Source organism: Anolis carolinensis, chromosome 3 (genome assembly GCF_035594765.1).
Source record: "Anolis carolinensis isolate JA03-04 chromosome 3, rAnoCar3.1.pri, whole genome shotgun sequence".
NCBI lineage: Eukaryota > Metazoa > Chordata > Lepidosauria > Squamata > Dactyloidae > Anolis > Anolis carolinensis.
In genome coordinates this window covers 179,766,051-179,785,239 of record NC_085843.1, presented here as the reverse complement: position 1 = coordinate 179,785,239, position 19,189 = coordinate 179,766,051, and the positions used below count along the sequence as shown (strand labels likewise).

Sequence of the window (19,189 nt, the reverse complement as noted above, 5' to 3'; positions counted from 1 at the left end):
GCATGTTATCAAGTGTAATTTGATGTTCTTCTAGTTCAGTGGTTCTTAACCTGTGGGTCCCCAGATGTTTTGGCCTTCAACTCCCAGAAATCCCAACAGCTGGTAAACTGGCTGGGATTTCTGGGCGTTGTAGGCCAAAACACCTAGGAACCTACAGGTTGAGAACCACTGCTCTGGTTCTTCTAGTTCTTAAGTCTAGCTTGGAAGTCTAATTTTTACCCAAACCCTCTTGGCTTCTGTCCCCAAATCACGGGTTTCTTCACAATTATATATATTAAGATATCCTTTTTCATTTTTGCCTGGTCTGTCCTTGTATATTATACCTTCAGTTAATTCATTGTGCCTGGTCTTTTGCCAGCATTCCAAAAATGTTTATTAAATCCTTTTTGTCTGTGTTCAAAGATCAAGTTCATCTTGTTTACGTATAATGAAGTAGCCCTGAGACACGTGAAACTATGGATCATTCCATTTACCCATTTTCTAATTTTTTTGTAATCACTTTCACATTTGCATAAGACTACTCCATATTGCTATAGATCATTCACTATACTTTCCTAGGCATTTCTGTCCTCAGAAATGCTGTTTCCCACCTCACACGATTCAGCTTAAACCCCTCCAGATCAAGACTACTAGCAAGCATTTTCCTTCCATCTTCTGAGAAGCCTTTCCTAGAAGTGGATGATAGGAAGAAAACTGTTATCTCGGACCTCTTTTTGAAAAAAGAAGGTTGCATTATGTATCCCTGCAACACCAAAGAGAACCAAATGTGTGCATTTCCCAACAAAGTTTAGCACTGAAGCCTTGTTGTGACTAACTCCAGTCCTTAGAAAAATGAGTTGGCACCTGCAGCAAACTTTTGTGCCTCAGAGTTTGTATCATCTTCCTTTGTTCAGTGACTTTCCTGCTTCTCCTACATTTGGGCTAAATGGGCATCCCTCTTCCTTCCTTCACTACCACCTTACCAGCAACACTGTTAAGAGTTCCTCTGCAGGTTTGGCTGCCCTTGTCCCCTGCAAACCATTCTATGGCTCTGTCAGAGAGACAGAAAAATTATGAGTTGTGGTGGGAGGGGAAACTTTTCTCCAGTGCAAGAACAGTGGAAAATATGCAGTTTCCAACAAAGTTCCCAGAGATGTTCTCAGAATGGAGAGAAAGTTAGTAAATTGGCCATTTTCCCCCTGAGGGAATGAAATTCAAGAAGAAACACATCCTTAGTTTATTATCTAGCTATGCTCAAGTGCTATTGAAGAGGGATAGGATATTTGCCTCTTTGGAAAGAGACTATATATATATATTAAAAGTTCCAGATTTAGACCACAATACTTCATGAAAAAGCGACCGAAGACAGTAGAGAAAGAGAAGGCTGCTACTTGTAGCTTTGAAGACCATTGTTGGAGTCGATAGCAGTTTTCTATATATGCCAATGATTTGCGACAACATTTTATGTTCATAGACTTCTTGATGAGAGGCCATGAGTCCATCTTGTGCTCATTGCCTGCCTTCAGAACCTATTAAAGAATCCATCATGACTTCATTAACATTTGAAAGTTCCTAAATATTTTTGTGGCATTCTCACACTGTGACACTTCATACCTATAAAGGTTTGTGTGGATGGCACACTTGGCTGCTGAAACAGCATGCATAATGCATATTGCCTGTAAACATCCTTTAGATTATTTCTTTAAAGTCACCCCTTTTAATAATTTTAATGACTAAATAGCTTTTCCTATAAATTACTGTGATTTTTCAGAATAATAATCTACATTTTGACCCAGTGTCATAGAGTGTCAAATTTTGCAGAAATTTCACTTCTTTAGTTAGGGCCATCCATGCATTATCCTGGCCTCTCAAAGAACAAGAACCATATTCAGGTAGGCATAAGGGTAGAATAACTTCTAATCAACATAGAACATATCTATCTGTTTTGAGTGTGGACATGAGGAAAGAAGACCACAAGTGGGACACAAGAGCAATAACTTTCTTGCTCTACATGCAGCTGCTGGTATCCACAGCCAAACTGCTTCTAAACCAGGGGCATAGCTATGGGATCCATACTTTCAGTCAATACATTTCTAGTAGAGAATAAGACATAGAAATATTTTCATACCTTAAAACTTGTATGTTGTCTGTCTTCACCTTGGTAACATTGCTTGGTTCTTTTCTTTGGCTGTTAGCAATGCCTGGTGTCCTTTATTATAAGGGATGCCCCTATAGAGAGCAAAAAAGCTTATACCTTACAGGACTGACAGTGTGCCTTATTATAAAGGATGCCCCAATTTTTTCTTGGTACAGACTGAATGAGATGCCCAAAATTATGTATTTTAAAGTGTGGGCTCTTCATGAAGGTTGAAATGTGTGTTATTATATGATTGAGAAATGTGGGCAATAGGTCAATTTTACTGTACTTCCATTTTGCATTCAGGTAGGACACAAACTTGTTAATAGCTACTTCCTACTTGTCAATTCTGCAAGTTGTTAATTTCAACTTTTCCTTATTGCTTTTTTGAAAATCTGGAAACATTAGAGTATGCTTTAGTTCTGTTTTTTGCTTCCTCAATTTGCCAAAAAGAACCTATAGCAACTGTATGACTGCACTTTTTAGGGATTGCGGTGGAGACATCCTTTCCTTTCTTCAACATTACAATAATGCTAATAATTTACTGAAGAGCTTGGAATGAAATAAGGAAATGATCTTGGTGGAAGCAGACAAGCCATCCCAGGCCTATTGATAATCCAAATCCAAATCCAAATTTATTTAATGCTTAGACCATAGGTCTTTCGCATGCAAGACAAACAAACAAAAGCCAGACCATCAAATACAATATTGATGGTCAGGAAACTGGTCTGAGGGCAGGAAATTGGTTTGAAGTGGACGTGAAGAGACAACAATGGCAACCTATGATAACTATGGCTGGTGGGAGTGTTTGATTTACGCAGCAGTTGCTTTTCTGGAATTTCTGGCAGTCTTTGTTATAATGCATTTCATTTTATTTTTCTTTGTAGGAAAATCTTGTTATGTGAAGTTTCAAAGGAACTCGTCATAAACTATTCTTGGATAAGAAGTGGTTGTGGAACACTCAGGTAAGACCTTTTGCTCTGTTTTGCTGTTAATCCATATATTAAATATTCTATATTCATTCATATAGTTGGTGCTGACATCCACCACTATGAGGAATATGAGTTGGGATAAATGGAGATGGAATTGATGTCTGAATAGTATTGCTAGCCATTTTAAAATGTTACCTCTTGGCAAGCATGGGGTGTTGTTGGTTCCTTTTTTAAGTAGAAAAATGTCTTAGGGCCCTTCTACACAACCATATAACCCAGAATATCAAGACAGAAAATCCCATAATATCTGCTTTGAACTGGGTTATCTGAATCCACAGTGCCATATATTCCAGTTCTGACTTAGCCACGGTGGTCCATAGCTTAGTTACATCTAGAATGGATTACTACAATGTACTCTATGTGGGACTGCCTTTGAAGACAACTCAGAAACTGAAATTTGTGCAGAGTTGTTATTATTATTATTATTATTATTATTATTATTATTATTATTATTATTATTATAGCAGATAATGTGGGATTTTATTTAGCTGTGTGGAAGGGGCTTCAGAGTGCAGTGCTCATGCACTCTCACTAAGTAAAACATCATTATATGATTTGTGTTGGATGTAGAAACAAACCATGGTTTCTCATTACATGTAGAGGTTATGACAAGGCTTTTTTATTATGGTTTCTATGGTGACTCTTAGGTTTCTCCATTTCCTCCTTGTCTGCTCCCTCTCATAGGGAAGTGGAGTTGAGAAGCTTCTATATATGGCTTTCACAAGTTCAGACAAAATTTGAGAACTGTGCTTTGTCAAAAGCTACATTTAGATGTATCTTATCTCTACTTTTCATGTGCATAAGAATGGAGGAACCAGATGTGTAATTCATAAACATTTTCAAAACTGATGCTTTGCCAAATGTGAACTAGACTTGTAGAAGACCTCAGTGTTAAGGTCTAGTATGGTGCTACTTTTTTCTTTTGAGACTGTTCTCATATATGTCTTCTAATTTTGGGCAGAGGGACGTGACTGATCTTTTTTGATATGACAGTAATCCTGGCTAGGCAGATGTGTCTAGTCTTGCCAGTTCTCCAGCTAATGTCATAGGAAAGCCTTTAGGGGTTGTTTTGATTCTCAGGTCCACATGTAACCTGACTTACAAATTAAGGCACACAATTATTAAATCAATCAGCATAAAAAGAGCAACCAGGGACACAAAAATCTGCCTTACAATATCACTAAACTCTTCGTTCAGTTCATCCTAATGATGTCTGCTATGATTGGCAGCAGCTTTTCTGAGTCTTGGGTTAGCTCTTGTTGCATACTTATAAACGGGCTCATTTAATTTAAGATGTCAAAGATGGAGCCTGAAACCCTCTGTATGCAAAGCAGACTATCAAGTTGTGATCCTTACTCCATGGAAGTAAACTTGTTGATAAATTTCAGAATCTTATCATGGTTTCTGTTGTAGGAAAGAGAAAACATGGAACCTGCTGTAACTTCTGTACAGTCAAATCTTTGTAGTCTGTTAATCTGCAGGCCTGGCCTGATTATTCTCCCACTCACAAGTGTGTAATTTGCTTCCACATTCACCTGCAGCCATGTAACTTTCCTCTACAATCTTTGTTGCTTGCTCAGTTAATGGTTTACTCTAACATGCCAGTTTGTATGTACAAATTCTAAAATGTAGTGTTACCCTTGTATTAGTTTGAATGCTTAAAAGGACAGAGTAAAGATGACTGAATTTGATTTATTTCTCTGTGTCCCATACAAGATACAGCAATACTAATGTGTACAATATGGACTGGGCAAACCTTAGTTCAGATTCTTGCTCAGCCTTTAAGCTTGCCAGATGAGCCTATCTTTGTCATTGTTTCTCAATATACATAATTAACCTGAAATGGTTACTGTGAGAATAAAATGGAAAATTCCCAGCTTCTTGGAGTATGGGTGAGTTACAAATATACAATTAATCATCATTATCCCCATATAGGTTGGGCTAGAATGCTTCATTCTATCTCTATAAAATTCCAAATTTTGACATACTATTATTTCTGAATGGTTCCTTTCAGTATACGCTATAATATGCTTTGGCCTTCTTGGTTCATTAATGTATCTCCTCAATAGTCTGAGATACATTAGATTGAGACAGGGTTGGTCAATTTGTGTATTCCTAAAAACCATTCTGTTCTTCAGGGAATGTTTCATTTGGCTTTGTATTGAGGAGAAGGAAGTATATTTGGCCACATAGGCCAGTTAACCAAGTTTGTGCAGAGCTCGGACATACAGACTATTGTGAGATAAGTGCAACAGCCTCCACTTAGTCATCTTTGCTTCTAGTGAGAGTTTGGACTAGATTTACTCTTAAGCCCATTCATATGTCTTTGTAGCAAGCAATGCTATCCATAAACATCTCCTCCGGCTTTATATTATTTTCTTCCTATTATGTTTTCACATTGTCCAGCTTCCATATTCATTCACAGAAATCAGAAATACTATAGCATGGATTATTTTGACTGATATTTAATTGTATATCATTACAGTTGGGGAGTTTATTTAATTCCTTAATAACCACCCTTCCAAATTATAGTTTCTCCTCCTCCTCCTCTCTTTTTTTTACCAGTCTCCATTTTGATGACTGAACCATAGTACAGAACATTTTGAAGTCCAGTAGAGTCTCACTTATCCAACATAAACGGGCCAGCAGAAGCTTGGATAATCGAATATCTTGGATAATAAGGAGAGATTAAGGAAAAGCCTATTAAACATCAAATTAGGTTATGATTTTATAAATTAAGCACCAAAACATCATGTTATACAACAAATTTGACAGAAAAGGTAGTTCAATACGCAGTAATGTTATGTTGTAATTACTGTATTACAAATTTAGCACCAAAATATCACGATATATTGAAGACATTGACTACAAAAATGGCTTGGATCATCCAGAAGCTTGGATAAGTGAGGCTTGGATAAGTGAGGCTCTACTGTATTTCAATGTCTTCATTACCCACTTTGAAGTTATATAAATCATCTATGGGCATTTTTGTCTTTTAATGTTTAGTTGTATCCCTGGTTTTGTACATTGTTTTGAAATGTATACAGAATCTCATTTGGTTCTCCAAGAAGTGTTATCTAAATGGGTTAATTCTAACTCAAGTAGAGACATTGAATCAAGAGTTGAATGCTGAGACAGCCATAGGTAAATCTAGCTGATTCAATGGGTCTGTTCTAGCCAGAGCTAATAATGGGATTTAGGCCTTAATCTCCCTGTCTCCCAGACTGTCTTAATCCCATCCCTTCAGGTGCACCCACCCACACATTGTATTGCTTCATTTCACCAGCTACCTATATTGTTTAGGAATAATTTGTATTGGAACACATTGATGATGGATTTCTTTTAACTATATTGGTACCTATTTGGCTTGACTTCGTGCATTTCTGTTTGGCAAGCTGCTGTGGGTTTTGTTTTTGTTTTTTACTTCTCCTTTCCTCACCCCATCTGTAATATGGGGATAATAAAGCTGCCTTATCTTACATGGCTGCTATGAGGATATTAAGAAAATGCATATGAAGTCTTTTGTATACGTCTGGCACATCCAAGAACAGCTTTTGCATACATGAGTCCCTGTTTGGATGGGGCACTGGTAGTTATTCTCTTGTCCTCATGTTCTGCTCAAAATCCTCCACCAGCCAGCAGCCGTCAACCACTGGGAGAGGTGTTTCTTTTCTCTTTTACCAAAAGGAACGGTAGAGGAGGAAGGATATTTGGACTCTGAAGATCCAGCTGCTGTGAGCCCCTACAGAAAGGAAATTTGACAGCTCACCAGCTGTGTCTCCAGGATCTGAATTGCCTCCCTAATGCTCTGTTGTCTACCAGTAAGTGACAAGTCTTGGGACTGACAACTGCTGGCAGTAGGAAATGATGGGATCACACATGGAGCTACATACCCATTAAAGACCTTATCACATTTGGAAATATGCCATTTCTGAGACTGTTTGAGAATGATTTTGAATGGGTCCCACTACATGATGTTTCCTCCATTCCGTTGGTGTCCCTTCAGAATCTATTTGCAAAACATCACGGAAAAAGATTATTTGCAGACGGAATTCTAATCGTGTTTTTTGAAATACTATGGATTCTTCCATTGCTGAAACACTGTTTTGACAGGAAAATCTGTATGTATCCCATCAGCAACTATATTTTTTAAATAATAATAATAATAATAATAATAATAATAATAATAAATACACTTTATTTATACTCCGCTTTATCTCCCTGGAGGGACTCAGAGTGTATTACAGAAACACATATAAGGCAAACATTCAGTGCCTTTTTACACAATGACATACATTACACAGACAAGGTAAACGTCTTTCCCCTTTTTCATTTCCGGTGTCTGGAAGCGATGCTCAACTCTGGCCATGGGAAGATGATCTTGTTCTATTTTTCCATGATGAGGAGCCTGTTATTGTAGACATCTCAGATCGTGTTGCTGGCATGTTTTTCATATCTGCACGGGGCACCCTTTTACCTTCCCGCTGAGGGGTACTTAATGTTCTATTTGCATTGCATGCTTTCGAACTGCTAGGTTGACAGAAGGTAGGGCTGACAGTCAGGAGCTCTCCCCGAGTTGTGGCTTTGAACTACCAACCCTCCAGCTGACAGATTTCCTGCAGCTAGTGGTTTAATCCGCTGCACTATTGCGGTCATAGAGTGATGTAGGGGGTGTTTTGAATGGATTGGGAAGAGCCAGCCTTCTGTGGTGTGATGAGTCAAAGCACAGTATTTTCAAATCATACGAATCATAGTAGTCAGGTGTGATGAGGAGAATATGCATCCCATCTCAATAAGTATGCATCCGGTCCTAAAAATATATGGTATGCATACAGATATGAACATATTATATCCCAGTGTGATAAGGTGCATAGTATTTTAACCAAAAGAGCTATATAAATACTAGGCATGAATAGAATTACAGGCATTGTTGTAAGTAGGCATTGTATAGGCATTGTTGTAAGTTGAACTTGGTGGGGCATGCCCAAGGCCTAGATGATATGTTGCACAGTTGAATAGAAGTTTTAATCGTATCCATTGTTCTGTCTTTAGATGCTCCTATATCTGTATTTGTTAAATAGAACAGCCAATCTAACAGCAACGCTTGGCACTGTGTGGATCTCTCATTGCTCCCATTATACTTTGTATGCTACAGGAAGATTATTCATTTCTGTATTCAGAGCTGTGCATACCCTGCACTCAAATTGTCTGCACTGAGAGAACTCCAATCCCATGTTCAGAGTAAGCCATAGAAATATAATTGTGTTGAGGTCCACAGTGCAATATGTTTTCTCCTACCAAACATCTTATTTTTCCCCAAGATAACATATAAAAGACAAAAGAAATGGAATGTCTGCAAAAGGAGTGAAATGCTGGTACTGATACTCCTTTTTTCTTAGTTGAATCATTTTGTTTACCCTGCTATGCAGATTTGTACTGCTTATAATGATGTAATTTCACAATGCATTTCAGTTGAAAATGATTACTTTCACCACTGAGGAATGTAATACTATTGCTAATTCTTCCCCCAATCAGTGTTAACCACAAATTCGTACTTACCAGACCCTGACACCCAACTTTACTTTCTCTCTGTTTTAAACTCCAAAAGTAATTTTTCTTGGCACTGCAGCTTGCCCATTATACCCTTCCAGTTCTGCTGGTCTAAGCATCCCTGTTGTCCAAGTCACTGCTTTTCCATTTCCTCCTATCTCTTCCTTGAGTTGCCATAGCAAGAAGCTTATGACTGCTATGGTAGGTTATGCTCCAAAAGGTTATACTCCATTTGTTGGTACTCTTTGGGGCTGATGCTAATTAGAGGAAATAGTGGGAGTAGTTATATTGTGGAATGAAACACTATAGAGTCAGATCTTTGTCCTATTGTATTTAGAACTTTTTCTTCAGTGTCCTAAATAGTTAGTCCAGAGGAATTTCCTCTTCCCATATTGTTGAACTGATTTCCTCTCCTCAAGATTGTACCATATACAAACATTCAGATATTCTCTCATGGAACTTTAGCTGTTTATGTGCATAAAGTAATGAAGTGATTACTTTGTAGTGATCACATATTGGGATTTTTAGATTCTGATTTCAGCTTAGCCCAAACTCTCACCTGGATCACTTTGAGCCACTAATATTTTCAGTCTAGCCTGCCTGACAGGGTGGCTATAAGGAAATAGAAGTGGACAGTATTCATTACTCTGTTGCTTCTTTAAATGCAGAGCATCCTCTGGAATTAGAAAGCGGTAAGGATGGAACTATGCAACTTTGTATGGATCACCACCAAACCTGATGAAAAGTTTTCTTACCTAATGATGGCACAGTTAATAAATGAAGCAGTATAACATGGTGGATAGAGAGTTGGACTTGGAACTTAGGTGCACATCTCATCTAGAACAGAAGAACATGGTTAGATGTTTCTAGGAAACCATCCTTTGTTGTTGTTGTTTTGCATTTAGAAGTCATACTGCCTCTGAATGTGAAGGCTCAATCAGCTGGTTCCCACAACTTTGCAAAACTCTTGTTAAAATTGTTAATAGATGTGAAAAACGAGATAGATTAAGAGTAGCAAGGGCGTGGGAAAGATAGAGACTGGAAAGGAGATAGAGGATGGAGAGATGAGGGGTTCTGGGAGAAGTTGGGACTGTATCCTTGAGTGCCACTGGGAAGAACTGGGATGAAACCAGTTACTAATGACACCACTTGAAAGTTCCATTCTGCCATTCATATCCATTGATAGATCTAGTTTATTTAATCCTTTAAAGAAATTCTCAACCAGTGAGCATCACTACTAGTAGGAGCCCCCAGTGGCGCAATGGGTTAAACCCTTGTGCTGACAGAACTGCTGACTGATAGGTAAGCGGTTTGAATCTGGGGAGAGCGAGTGAGCTCCCTCTGTCAGCTCCAGCTCCCTGTGCGAGAGAGAAGCCTCCCATAAGGATGGTAAAACATCAGAAATCTGGGTGTCCCCTGGGCAACGTCCTTGCAGACGGCTAATTCTCTCACACCAGAAGCAACTTGCAGTTGCTCCTGACATGAAAGAAAAAACTAGAAGTAGTAGCAGGGCATTCTGTAAGTTAATTAAAACCGATTAGGTTTTGGCCAATATGACTCCTTTGTTGTGAGGAGCGTCATGCATATTGAGGCATTAAGCTTTTTGAAAGAGATGAGATTGAATATGTTCAAATGAATAAATAAAACATGTAGGTGTGCCACCTAACACCTACAAAGTGTGGAATTAGTTCTTATTGATTTTAGTGCAACTTAAGTCAAAGCATTTCACCCACTTTCATTTCCCTCTCACCTGTTTAATTTAGATTCTGAGCCTGCTAGACAAATTAAAATCTCTCCATATTTATGAGTAATTTGTGTAAGTAGCCCTGAGCCTTGGAGCTGTGAATAGTGTATAAATGGATAAATTAAGAGCACAATCTATTTTATTCATTTTATTTAAGTCATTTTAGCTGCCTCTCAAGACCACAGCTTTCCCAAAGCAGCTTACAGCTTAAAACAGTACAAAAATATTAATGAAATCATATTAAAGAAAAACAATTTTAAATAAATCATTACATTTTCAAATTATCCTTTAGCAGTGAAGACTTTTTAAAAAGGAAAAGCCAATGAACATAGATGAATGTTTAACTTCCCTATTTTTTTAGGAGGGAATTTCATAGGTGAGAGAACTCCACAAAAATGACTACCAACCCCAGCAGCAATTACTAGTAGATTAAAAGCAACTGGTACTTAGGATGAACTCTGTAGTTCTCAAGAACTGACCTATATACAACATATACCAATGGCCCATTTGATATATAGATAAAGTATGGAGAATTATGGCAAAGTATGGAGAATTATGGCAAAGGCGTATGGATATGTATTATAGACGTTAAAAAAAAAAACAGTGACATCAAACAGTGTTTCCATATACATTGATAAAATGCACTATTTTAAAGAACATTTTATACTGAAGACAAGTAGAAATGTACTCTTCTTGGGTGTTGGAAACCCTTCAAAACTGTTTAACCGGGGACATAAGAAGTACAGCCACCTGTGGTCCTTGGACAATATGTGTATCCTACAATCTCATTATTTTTACAGACCTCAATCCCTTCAGGCTCCCCATGCACCATTTCTGGGGGGCAAAAGGGTGAATTGTCCCATGGAAGTCTTCTGGAGTGTCCCTATTCCAATTTTTTAATATGAAAATAATAACTGTTTCCAACTGATGTTGTGGCTGCTGTTATTGCTGCTGCTGTTTAGATTATTATTATTATTATTATTATTATTATTATTATTATTATTATTATTATTATTATTTAGAATGGCCTGTGCAATTCTCAGATGTTCCCACCATGACAAAAACAGATTTCTATAACTGCTGCAAATGCCCATCTCTGAAACAAGGGAAGAAACAAACCTCTCGAGCCATTTCCAGCTCCTCAGCCTCTCTGAGCTAAGCACACAAGCTAAGCCTCGTGTGCTTTTGATCCTTCAATAGTTCATTTTTGGCAAGTGTCACCGTAAGCAACATTCAGTAATCTGACTTGATAGCTGTCATCTTGAGAGTTGCAATAATGCAAACAAAAGATGATCACTCAAACGAGGTTAGAGTGAAGAGCGGTTTCTCAAGTCTGTTTCTCAAGAGCGGTTTCTCATTGCTGTTGCCATGTGGGATCCTCAAGTCAAATTAGAAGAGTGTGGCATTAGTTCGTCTTGCTCCTAGTGACCTGCTGTTGAGATCAACACAACCTTGGCACACTCTTGCTGGGATCCTCTTAGATTCCTCCTCCAATGTAACGGTGTCAGCCAAGCAGGACGCAAGAGGCCTGGGTTCAGTGACAATGGGGAAGCGAGAACCAATTGGCGGCCATGGGAGGAGGCCCAAGTAGCTTGTTTTCAAGCTTTGTTGACCACGGCTATGACAGGTCAGTAATTCTTGCACAGGATGAAGGTAGAATCTGGAATACTTTCACATTTGAGAGATGGGATCAGTGGATTGAATAGATGAGATTGACCCCAAATAGACCAGGAATGACACATTGGAGGCATTCTTAGGAAAATATCTTTTGTGAATGTTTTTTCCTGAATTGTGTAGGTAATACCTGGAAACAATTAGTTTTGGCAACTAATTGATTGCTGAAGGGCCTTGTTACTAGCTGGTTAGTGTATTTTGCTTAATTGTGTATGCATTTTGGATTTTGCCATTATTTGTTTTTTTAATATTTGATCTTAGTTTGTATTTTAATTAAATGCTCAATATTACTGCCGGCCACATTGAGGCCCATTTGGGAGAAAGAGGGAATGTAGGTCCAATGAATAAATAAACAGAAGTCATGACACATTTTTCCCAGAGTATGCTTGAATAAGCATTGGGTTTAGATATGTGCCTTTTGTGAGCACTGTCGACAAGAAATAAGCTTTTCAATACAGTGGGAATCCTATGTCTAAACATGGCTCATTAGCAACTTGATCCTGTGTGTATTTGTTTGCATGGAAGTCAGTGTGGGTTTTCTCCTAAGTATATTTCAATACTATTGAATCCTTAGGGTAAATTGTCACGAGACTGGACTGAGGTTTGTCATGCTAGGGAGATTGTTTATCCCATCTCAATTAAAAAAAAAACTAGTACTGCACATACTTGGGACCAAAAGTGTTTTGCATTTCTTCAGATTTTGGATTTTCTGTGTTTGGATATACATACATAATGAGATATCTTGAAAATGAGGCCCAAATTGAAAGAGAAAAATTTTTTTTTGTTTCATATAAACCTTGTATATATAGTCTGAATGTAAGTTTGTACAATTTTTTAATATTTTTATGCACAGAACAAAGTCGGTACATATTGAATTATCAGAAAGCAAAGATGCCCCTATCTCAGCCACCCATGTGAAAAAATTCTGATTTTTGAGTGTTTGGCATATTGGATTTTCAGATAAAGGATGTTCAACCTGTTCTTGGTTTTCCCTGCCTATTTAAACTTACTGTCGTTCTCTATCTAAGAGAGGATTGCCTCAACATCTATTACTTTCATGACAGATATTTTTACATCCAGCCGAAGCTTTCTTATTTTTTGTTTGTTTGCTTTTTTACACACTTCACTGGACTTTGATATTGCAAATAATGCCTCTTTTTATGGCAGCTCCAATGCATGATAATATTTCTTTTCCCAGAAACTCATATGAGCTCCAATATGCAGTCATAGTACCGGCTGAACCTTAGCTCAGACTTCTTTCTTGTGTGTTGATTTAGATCTGTCTCTTTGCCTTCCCTTAATCTAGTTCTGTGGTGTTAAATTTCCTCCAAGGTGATTACAGAAATATGAAAGGCCAGGAGAAAGTGAGAGAAATTTCCCCCTGTGTACTGAGTTATATAAATATGAATCTAGGTTGAAAATAGCAAAAATAAATAAATACATTACAATCTGGTGTGGTGGATGGAGGATAATATGCTGGTGCAGAAATTTAAAGTGGTGTGTGGAATTGGTTCCATGGCTTCACTCATTGCTTTGGAATTCAAAGTATCTGAAATGTCTGCTGCCTGAACGGTCTGACTGATTTTAAGTCTTGGCTAGACTATTGTTGCTTTTGTCCAGATGCAAAATTATTAAATGTTATGTCATAGGGGCTAAATAAATGGGGATTACAATTGTATTCCTTTATAATGTTGACTGTGAAGTGTGCTTAATGTTGACCAGTTTCCATACTGGGAGGAAAAGAGGCTCTTTATACTTTTAAAAATCAGATAAAAGTATTACTTTGCAATTTGTATATAGTCAGTGAAATTGCATTTCTTAACTTATCTAATTTATCAAACAGTTTTTTTTAATTTTCGTAATCTCTTGAGACTGTGATGGTGCAGCAGGTTAAACCGCTAAACTGCAGAACTTGCTGATCACAAGGCCGGCAGTTCAAATCTGCTGACAGGGTGAGCTCCCGTCGTTAGCCCCAGCTTCTGCTAACCTAGAAGTTCAAAAACATGCAAATGTGAGTAGGGTATCACTTTGATGGGAAGATAACAGCACTCCATGCAGTCATGCTGGCCACGTGACCTAGAAGGTATCTATGGACGATGCCGGCTCTTCGGCTTAGTAATGGAGATGAGCACCAACCCCCAGAGTCAGACACAACTAGACTTAAAGTCAAGGGAAACCTTTACCTTTAATCTCTTGTTGCTTTGGTTTTCAGGGGGGAACTTAACCCAGAATTGTTGAGTTAATTTTTTGTACATTTATTTATTTCTTACTAGTTTGCCACATAAAATCATACTTACTATTTCAGGGCATTCTTTGAGCGAAAATTACAAAATTTAGTGATATGTAGAGATATAAGGATAATTGTGGTCACATTTGAATGGTGGAAGTACAAATCAGCTGATACTGAAGAATATAAGCCTTGGATGTGCATGTCAACCAAGGGAAAGAGGTTTGCTCAGTGAAAAATGCATTGTGGGAATTAATCGTTTGACAACTACAGTAGAGTCTCGCTTATCCAACATAAATGGGCCAGCAGAACATTGGATAAGTGAAAATGTTGGATAATAAGTGGGGATTAAGGAAAAGCCTATTAAATGTCAAATTACATTATTATTTTACAAATTAAGCACAAAAACATCATACTTTAAAACAAATTGACAGAAACAGCAGTTCAATACACAGTAACGTTGTGTAGCAAATTCTGTATTTACAAATTTAGCACCAAAATATTGCAATGTATTGAAAACATTGACTACTAGAGGCAGACTGTGTTGGATAAGTGAAGGTTGGATAAGTGAGACTCTACTGCAGGGGTCCCCAAACTAAGGCCCGGGGGCCAGATGCGGCCCATCAAAGCTATTTATCCGGCCCCCATGGCACAAGGGCAGAAGGGGGTTGGACTAAATGACCCAAGGAGTCTCTTCTTCTCTTACAACCCTTATTATTATTGTTGTTGTTATTATTATATTGTATGACACAGCAAACAAGATAGATATGCTGGATTTTGTATCACAAAATCACATTATTATTATTATTATTATTATTATTATTATTATTATTATTATTAACACTGAGGCTGGGTGACCATCTGTCAGGGGTGCTTTGCTTGTGCTTTTGGTGCACAAAGGCAGAAGGGGATTGGACTAAATGGCCCAAGGGGTCTCTTCCAACCCTCTTTATTAATAATAATAATAATAATAATAATAATAATAATAATAATAATAATAATAAACATTGAGGCTGGATGGCCATCTGTCGGGGTGCTTTGCTTGTGCTTTCGGTGCACAAAGGCAGAAGGGGATTGGACTAAATGGCCCAAGGGGTCTCTTCCAACCCTCTTTATTATTATTAATAATAATAATAATAATAATAATAATAATAATAATAATAATAATAAACATTGAGGCTGGATGGCCATCTGTCAGGGGTGCTTTGCTTGTGCTTTCGGTGCACAAAGGCAGAAGGGGATTGGACTAAATGGCCCAAGGAGTCTCTTCCAACCCTCTTTATTGTTGTTGTTGTTGTTGTTGTTGTTGTTATTATTGCTCGGTGGCCAATTATAGTCCGGCCCTCCAACGGTCCAAAGGATCGTGAACTGGCCCCCTGTTTAAAAAGTTTGGGGACCCCTGCTCTACTGTATATTGATCAAATAGAAACAAACATAATCTGAGCATTTTGCATTCCACAAATCTCTGTACCTTTTCTCATACATCCAGCATTATTCTCACTTCTGAATTTTGCTGAAATGCCCACTAGCTGATGGGAACAGGTAGCTATGACAAGTGTAGCTTTCATCTGTGTGGTCATATTTATTCCTGTCCCTATGTTTTCATGTTAAGTATAGAAGGTTTTTACATGGTGTCTTTGTCTCCAGATATGGAGATAGCTCTTGAGATGTAGATGTGAATTGATTTCATGTCACGGTCATTTCCTTTCAGCAGGGGATAGCTGTGCTTTCCCCATATGGCATTTCCCAGGTGAAAGGTTGCATTGCACAGTCATTTAGTTCCCCCTTCTCTTAATTTTCTGATGGTGTCTTTCTTGTCTGTACTTTCTTGTGTATATTGATTCAGGAGGTGAAGCAACCAGATGAAAGGATTTCCAGATTTGTGGGGCCCTAATATAAGTAATCACCCCTTTTAGTAATTCTCATATACAATTTAGCAAAATAATGACTGTATTTTATTCTTTGTTACCAGTCAGCTTCTGGTCTTTTATTTTCATGTGCATTTGGTCTAACTTCCCCAATTTTTATTTTGCTGTCTGTGGTGTTTGTTTTGCTGTGTGTGCCTCTGTTCAGAAGATTTCACCTCACTTTCTGTCCCTGTGATAATTGGATGTTGGAAAAAATTGGCTGATACCTTTCCCCCCTGATAACTCTTTCAGGAGTGAAATTCTGTTCCTAGAGGTAGATTTCTCTCACTTTCTGTTGTCTCACCCCTGTTTGTAAGTTGGATGTTTGTAACTCGGAGACTGCCTGTAGTAAATTGCAGCAGCATTAAGAAATTTTTCAATAGCAGCAACATATTGCCATTGACTGTGCATTATAGGTGGCCAGTATCGTCTGCTAGAAGAGCCCTCTGTTATTTAAATGACTCCATCACATTCAGATCATTAGGAGGCATTTTATGGGATTGAGGTTATTTGGCAGAAAGTCAAAGGTGGCTTTTATAATGTGTTTACTTTTTCCTCTCCAAACACAGAGATTAGAGGTTTTACAATAACAATTATACCTTCTACGATAACATGCTTTCCTCCCTCAGTCCACCCTGTATTATCTGTGAGCCGACTTCATTGTTAAGTACATATCTAAATAAATGCTTGGAAGAAGAGAGAAATCAGAAGGTCTGACGTGGTGCGACTCATTTAATGGAGAAAATATTAGACTGGAGGATTGGGGGTTTTAGGAGAAAGGAGAGTTGCCTGACTAATAGTTTTTGTTTTTAGAAGAATTTATTTATTTATTTATTTACAACATTTATATCCTGCCCTTCTCACCCCGAAGAAGACTTGGAGAGGCCTTACAAATAGGTAACAATTTGATGCTGCATAACATGTATATAAGTAGAACATCATGTATAAATATGTAAGGGAAAGTCATAGGGAGGAGGGAGCAAGCTTGTTTTCTGCTGCCCTGGAGACTAAGACGCGGAACAATGGCTTCAAATTACAGGAAAGGAGATTCCACCTGAACATTAGGAAGAACTTCCTCACTGTGAGAGCTGTTCGACAGTGGAACTCTCTCCCCCAGATTGTGGTGGAGGCTTCTTCTTTGGAGGCCTTTAAACAGAGGCTGGATGGCCATCTCTCGGGGGTGCTTTGAATGTGATTTTTCTGCTTCTTGGAAGGGGGTTGGACTAGATGGCCCGTGAGGTCTCTTCCAACTCTATGATTCTATCATTGCTTTGTAGGCTCTGTTATCTATGACACTCAAAATAGTAAACTATGCAAAATAAGTACCTTATTTCACATTTAGCCAATAAATTAGTATAATTTATGTGGGGCACAGAATATTATACTGAATTGGGCATATGCATAGCTTAGTTTATGCAGAGAATCTCTCTCTTTTGCTGAATATAACTGTCAATCTTAAAACTGCATCTATTGCCAAACTACTGTCTGGGATTCATAATGTGCTGGATTGAGGCCAGTCAATTGAAATGCAGTTCAGATAAAACATCTAATCTGATTTGGAGGATACTGTTTATCCTCTTTGGAATAGGGTCCCATTCAACCTTGAAAGATCACACTATGCTCTAGAGGCTAAAGTACTCTCTGTGGCATGGAGCATCTCCCAATGTGTTGTGTTAGACAAGAGCCGACAAGCACAGTTAACCATGCTCCAATAATGTCTCTTTTTGACTGCTACAACATGAAGGCATATTTTCAGAGCCTTCACAATGATGTGCCTCATCTCTGGACTTTCCCCACAAAGGAGTTTTGTTGGTCACCATGTTGTGTTTGAGTTCCATGAGAAAACCTTTTTATTCCCCAAGGTTTTTCATAATTCTGCCTGTCTTCTCAGACTGGGATTTAATGCTGTTGTTACATTTTCTTGTATTTCTATATTGATGTTTTTTTTAATACAAGTTTGGAAAGTGAGGTGAAGACATTCTTAAATAAATCAAGAGAAAATCATTGTAAGCATTGCCATTTTATTTGTGGATTCATTTGGAAGCTACCTAGCAAAGCTAAGGATGTGGACGGAGCACGTGGCCATGGCTGCCTGGGTGAAATTTGTTGACTCCACTGTCAGTTCATTTTATCTTTACTCTCGGATCACTGGGCAGAACATTTGCTTGGCTGGTATCAGAGGGAGTTCTTGTGTTTTATCTGTAAGATGCAGAGGCAAAAAAAGTGTTTCGTCAAATGAGTCCTTAAATAAGTTATGACCCCTGCTTTATATAATTTAAGTTCTTTTTCCCAGGACAAAATACAAGAGCGATGCTTCGGTAGGAGAGCGTGGGGGTGGTGCTCTAATCAGCTGCTTTTACATCTGTTAGTAAGCATGAAGCCATGGTGAAGGCAGGCACAATCTGAGATGTATTTGCAGTGGTCAAAATGGTTCTGGTTGTTCCATTATTGTACTGTCACACAACAGACACATGAACCTACCATATAGACGTTGTCGGGTCTGGTTTTGTCAAACCTGGTTTACTGGTTAGATTAAGTGTACTGGCAGCAGATGGCTCCTATGTTAGTTGGGTAGTGATTCCATCCTGGGTTTTAGTGTAAACTTGAAAGGAGCTAACCAAAGTGCTATGAAATGATTTTGTTGATAGCATTAGTTCTGTACTTAGGGTAGAGCTTTTCAAGTATACATTAACAATTTTACTCAAGGTTTTTGTGCACTCCTTTCATGCCGCAAAGAACTGAGCTACTAAATCTCAGTAGTGTTGTGTGCAATACTAAGCAAATTCATGAATGCATCTGAGATGCTGGCCGGAGCACTGCTATCCTTAAGATAAAGTCTTCTGTGTTTTTGGGCTATTATAACCTCAAGGCTGTATGTTTTCTCTGCTTTAAAAACACATGAATGTCCCAATTATAATGGTTTATTATTTTGCATGGATCTGCTGTGGCGCAATGGGTTAAACCATTGTGCCATTTGAA

At 38.1% G+C, this 19,189-nt stretch overlaps 1 protein-coding gene across 8 annotated transcripts in view; it reads left to right on the top strand.

Moving 5' to 3' along the window:
- Window positions 1–19,189, top strand: part of zmiz1 (zinc finger MIZ-type containing 1) — a 490,223-nt gene that overhangs the window by 188,782 nt on the left and 282,252 nt on the right. For all 8 annotated transcript variants that reach the window (XM_062977416.1, XM_062977414.1, XM_062977415.1 and 5 more), the window contains one exon: window positions 3,004–3,081. The gene's annotated coding sequence lies outside the window, so the exon portion shown is untranslated. The remainder of the gene's footprint in view (window positions 1–3,003; window positions 3,082–19,189) is intronic.